Here is a 6008-nt window from a genome sequence, read left to right on the forward strand (position 1 = left end):
CGTAGCAAATGAGAGTGTCAGTCCTCTTGTACTTAAGTTCGCATTTGGCCTTTTGTATGGATTTCGGATGCAATATCTGTGTTTCATCGTCAATAAGAATGTGCAAGTTATACAGTAAACCTGAAGTGAAGCATCGGAATCAAAAACTGGACTCACAGGAGAGGTTAAAATCGTAGAAAGTGAGAGTGTCAGTCCTCGTGTACTTAAGTCGGCATTGTGCCTTTTGTATTAAATTCGGATGCAATTTCTGTGTTTCATCGTCAATAAGAAGGTCCAAGGGATACAGTAAACCTGAAGTGAAGCATCGGAATATAAAACTGGACTCACAGGAGAGTTTCAATTCGTATAAAGTGAGAGTGTCAGTATGCTTGTACTTAAGTCGGCATTTTGCCTTTTGTATTAAATTCGGAAACAATTTCTGTGTTTCATCGTCAATAAGAAGGTGCAAGTGATACAGTAAACCTGAAGTGAAGTATCGGAATCTAAAACTGGACTCACAGGAGAGTTTCAATTCGTAGAAAGTGAGAGTGTCAGTATTCTTGTACTTATGTCGGCATTTTGCCTTTTGTATTAAATTCGGATGCAATTTGTGTGTTTCATCGTCAATAAGAAGGTGCAAGGTATACAGTAAACCTGAAGTGATGCATCGGAACCTGAAACCGGACTCGCAGGAGAGATTCACATCATAGAAAGTTAGAGTGTCAGTCCTCTTGTACTTAAGTCGGTATTTTGCATTTTGTATTAAATTTGGATGCAATTATTTGCGTTTCATCGCCAATAAGAAGGTCCGAGGGTTACAGAAAATATGAAGTGAAGCATCGGAATCAAAAATTGGACTCACAGGAGAAGTTAATATCGTAGAAAGTGAGAGTGTGTCCTCGTGTACTTAAGTCGTCATTGTGCTTTTGTATTAAATTCGGATGCAATTTCTGTGTTTCATCGTCAATAAGAAGGTCCAAGGGATACAGTAAACCTGAATTCAAGGATCGTAATCTAAAACTGGACTCACAGGAGAGGTTCAAATCGTAGCAAATGAGAGTGTCAGTCCTCTTGTACTTAAGTCGGCATTTTGCCTTTTGTATGAATTCGGATGTAATATCTGTGTTTCATCGTCAATAAGAATGTGCAAGTTATACAGTAAACCTGAAGTGAAGCATCGGAATCAAAAACTGGACTCACAGGAGAGGTTAAAATCGTAGAAAGTGAGAGTGTCAGTCCTCGTGTACTTATGTCGGCATTGTGCCTTTTGTATTAAATTCGGATGTAATTTCTGTGTTTCATCGTCAATAAGAAGGTCCAAGGGATACAGTAAACCTGAAGTGAAGTATCGGAATCTAAAACTGGACTCACAGGAGAGTTTCAATTCGTAGAAAGTGTGAGTGTCAGTATTCTTGTACTTATGTCGGCATTTTGCCTTTTGTATTAAATTCGGATGCAATTTCTGTGTTTCATCGTCAATAAGAAGGTGCAAGGTATACAGTAAACCTGAAGTGATGCATCGGAACCTAAAACCGGACTCGCAGGAGAGATTCAAATCATAGAAAGTTAGAGTGTCAGTCCTCTTGTACTTAAGTTGGCATTGTGACTTTTGAATTTAATTCCAATGCAATTTCTGTGTTTCATCGTCAATAAGAAGGTCCAAGGGATACAGTAAACCTGAAGTGAAACATCGGAATCTAAAACTGGACTCACAGGAGAGGTTCAAATCATAGAAAGTGAAAGTGTCAGTCCTCTTTTACTTAAGTCGGCATTGTGCCCTTTGAATTTAACTCCGATGCAATTTCTGTGTTTCATCGTCAATAAGAAGGTCCAAGAGATACAGTGAACCTGAAGTAAAGCATCGGAATCTAAAACTGGACTCACAGGAGAGGTTCAAATCGTAGAAAGTGAGAGTGTCAGTCCTCTTGTACTTAAGTCGGCAATGTGCCTTTTGTATTACTTTCAGATGCAATTTCTGTTATTCACCGTCAATAAGTAGGTGCAAGGTATACAGTAAACCTGAAGTGAAGGATCGGAATCTAAAACTGGACTCACAGGAGAGGTTCAAATCATAGAAAGTGAGAGTGTCAGTCCTCTTTTACTTAAGTGGGCATTGTGCCTTTTGTATTAAATTCGGATGCAATTTTTAGTGTTTCATCGTCAATAAGAAGGTGCAAGGTATACAGAAAACCTAAAGTGAAGCATCGGAATCAAAAACTGGACTCACAGGAGAGGCAAAAATCGTATAAAGCGAGAGTGTCAGTCCTCTTGTACTTAAGTTGGTATTGTGCCTTTTGTATAACATTCGGATGCAATTTCTGTGTTTCATCGTCAATAAGAAGGTCCAGGGGATACAGTAAACCTGAAGTAAAGGATCGGAAACTAAAACTGGACTCACAGGAGAGGTTCGAATCGTAGCAAATGAGAGTGTCAGTCCTCTTGTACTTAAGTCGGCATTTGGCCTTTTGTATGGATTTCGGATGGAATATCTGTGTTTCATCGTCAATAAGAATGTGCAAGTTATACAGTAAACCTGAAGTGAAGCATCGGAATCAAAAACTGGACTCACAGGAGAGGTTAAAATCGTAGAAAGTGAGAGCGTCAGTCCTCGTGTACTTAAGTCGGCATTGTGCCTTTTGTATTAAATTCGGATGCAATTTCTGTGTTCCATCGTCAATAAGAAGGTCCAAGGGATACAGTAAACCAGAAGTGAAGCATCGGAATCTAAAACTGAACTCACAGGAGAGTTTCAATTCGTAGAAAGTGAGAGTGTCAGTATGCTTGTACTTAAGTCGGCATTTTGCCTTTTGTATTAAATTCGGAAACAATTTCTGTGTTTCATCGTCAATAAGAAGGTCCAAGGGATACAGCAAACATGAAGTGAAGGATCGGAAACTAAAACTGGACTCACAGGAGAGGTTCGAATCGTAGCAAATGAGAGTGTCAGTCCTCTTGTACTTAAGTTCGCATTTGGCCTTTTGTATGGATTTCGGATGCAATATCTGTGTTTCATCGTCAATAAGAATGTGCAAGTTATACAGTAAACCTGAAGTGAAGCATCGGAATCAAAAACTGGACTCACAGGAGAGGTTAAAATCGTAGAAAGTGAGAGTGTCAGTCCTCGTGTACTTAAGTCGGCATTGTGCCTTTTGTATTAAATTCGGATGCAATTTCTGTGTTTCATCGTCAATAAGAAGGTCCAAGGGATACAGTAAACCTGAAGTGAAGCATCGGAATATAAAACTGGACTCACAGGAGAGTTTCAATTCGTATAAAGTGAGAGTGTCAGTATGCTTGTACTTAAGTCGGCATTTTGCCTTTTGTATTAAATTCGGAAACAATTTCTGTGTTTCATCGTCAATAAGAAGGTGCAAGTGATACAGTAAACCTGAAGTGAAGTATCGGAATCTAAAACTGGACTCACAGGAGAGTTTCAATTCGTAGAAAGTGAGAGTGTCAGTATTCTTGTACTTATGTCGGCATTTTGCCTTTTGTATTACATTCGGATGCAATTTGTGTGTTTCATCGTCAATAAGAAGGTGCAAGGTATACAGTAAACCTGAAGTGATGCATCGGAACCTGAAACCGGACTCGCAGGAGAGATTCACATCATAGAAAGTTAGAGTGTCAGTCCTCTTGTACTTAAGTCGGTATTTTGCATTTTGTATTAAATTTGGATGCAATTATTTGCGTTTCATCGCCAATAAGAAGGTCCGAGGGTTACAGAAAATATGAAGTGAAGCATCGGAATCAAAAATTGGACTCACAGGAGAATTTAATATCGTAGAAAGTGAGAGTGTGTCCTCGTGTACTTAAGTCGTCATTGTGCTTTTGTATTAAATTCGGATGCAATTTCTGTGTTTCATCGTCAATAAGAAGGTCCAAGGGATACAGTAAACCTGAATTCAAGGATCGTAATCTAAAACTGGACTCACAGGAGAGGTTCAAATCGTAGCAAATGAGAGTGTCAGTCCTCTTGTACTTAAGTCGGCATTTTGCCTTTTGTATGAATTCGGATGTAATATCTGTGTTTCATCGTCAATAAGAATGTGCAAGTTATACAGTAAACCTGAAGTGAAGCATCGGAATCAAAAACTGGACTCACAGGAGAGGTTAAAATCGTAGAAAGTGAGAGTGTCAGTCCTCGTGTACTTATGTCGGCATTGTGCCTTTTGTATTAAATTCGGATGTAATTTCTGTGTTTCATCGTCAATAAGAAGGTCCAAGGGATACAGTAAACCTGAAGTGAAGTATCGGAATCTAAAACTGGACTCACAGGAGAGTTTCAATTCGTAGAAAGTGTGAGTGTCAGTATTCTTGTACTTATGTCGGCATTTTGCCTTTTGTATTAAATTCGGATGCAATTTCTGTGTTTCATCGTCAATAAGAAGGTGCAAGGTATACAGTAAACCTGAAGTGATGCATCGGAACCTAAAACCGGACTCGCAGGAGAGATTCAAATCATAGAAAGTTAGAGTGTCAGTCCTCTTGTACTTAAGTTGGCATTGTGACTTTTGAATTTAATTCCAATGCAATTTCTGTGTTTCATCGTCAATAAGAAGGTCCAAGGGATACAGTAAACCTGAAGTGAAACATCGGAATCTAAAACTGGACTCACAGGAGAGGTTCAAATCATAGAAAGTGAAAGTGTCAGTCCTCTTTTACTTAAGTCGGCATTGTGCCCTTTGAATTTAACTCCGATGCAATTTCTGTGTTTCATCGTCAATAAGAAGGTCCAAGAGATACAGTGAACCTGAAGTAAAGCATCGGAATCTAAAACTGGACTCACAGGAGAGGTTCAAATCGTAGAAAGTGAGAGTGTCAGTCCTCTTGTACTTAAGTCGGCAATGTGCCTTTTGTATTACTTTCAGATGCAATTTCTGTTATTCACCGTCAATAAGTAGGTGCAAGGTATACAGTAAACCTGAAGTGAAGGATCGGAATCTAAAACTGGACTCACAGGAGAGGTTCAAATCATAGAAAGTGAGAGTGTCAGTCCTCTTTTACTTAAGTGGGCATTGTGCCTTTTGTATTAAATTCGGATGCAATTTTTAGTGTTTCATCGTCAATAAGAAGGTGCAAGGTATACAGAAAACCTAAAGTGAAGCATCGGAATCAAAAACTGGACTCACAGGAGAGGCAAAAATCGTATAAAGCGAGAGTGTCAGTCCTCTTGTACTTAAGTTGGTATTGTGCCTTTTGTATAACATTCGGATGCAATTTCTGTGTTTCATCGTCAATAAGAAGGTCCAGGGGATACAGTAAACCTGAAGTAAAGGATCGGAAACTAAAACTGGACTCACAGGAGAGGTTCGAATCGTAGCAAATGAGAGTGTCAGTCCTCTTGTACTTAAGTCGGCATTTGGCCTTTTGTATGGATTTCGGATGGAATATCTGTGTTTCATCGTCAATAAGAATGTGCAAGTTATACAGTAAACCTGAAGTGAAGCATCGGAATCAAAAACTGGACTCACAGGAGAGGTTAAAATCGTAGAAAGTGAGAGCGTCAGTCCTCGTGTACTTAAGTCGGCATTGTGCCTTTTGTATTAAATTCGGATGCAATTTCTGTGTTCCATCGTCAATAAGAAGGTCCAAGGGATACAGTAAACCAGAAGTGAAGCATCGGAATCTAAAACTGAACTCACAGGAGAGTTTCAATTCGTAGAAAGTGAGAGTGTCAGTATGCTTGTACTTAAGTCGGCATTTTGCCTTTTGTATTAAATTCGGATGCAATTTCTGTGTTTCATCGTCAATAAGAAGGTCCAAGGGATACAGTAAACCTGAAGTGAAGTATCGGAATCTAAAACTGGACTCACAGGAGAGTTTCAATTCGTATAAAGTGAGAGTGTCAGTATTCTTGTACTTATGTCGGCATTTTGAATTTTGTATTAAATTCGGATGCAATTTGTGTGTTTCATCGTCAATAAGAAGGTGCAAGGTATACAGTAAACCTGAAGTGATGCATCGGAACCTGAAACCGGACTCGCAGGAGAGATTCACATCATAGAAAGTTAGAGTGTCAGTCCTCG

The sequence above is a fragment of the Schistocerca piceifrons genome, chromosome 1 (genome assembly GCF_021461385.2).
Source record: "Schistocerca piceifrons isolate TAMUIC-IGC-003096 chromosome 1, iqSchPice1.1, whole genome shotgun sequence".
NCBI lineage: Eukaryota > Metazoa > Arthropoda > Insecta > Orthoptera > Acrididae > Schistocerca > Schistocerca piceifrons.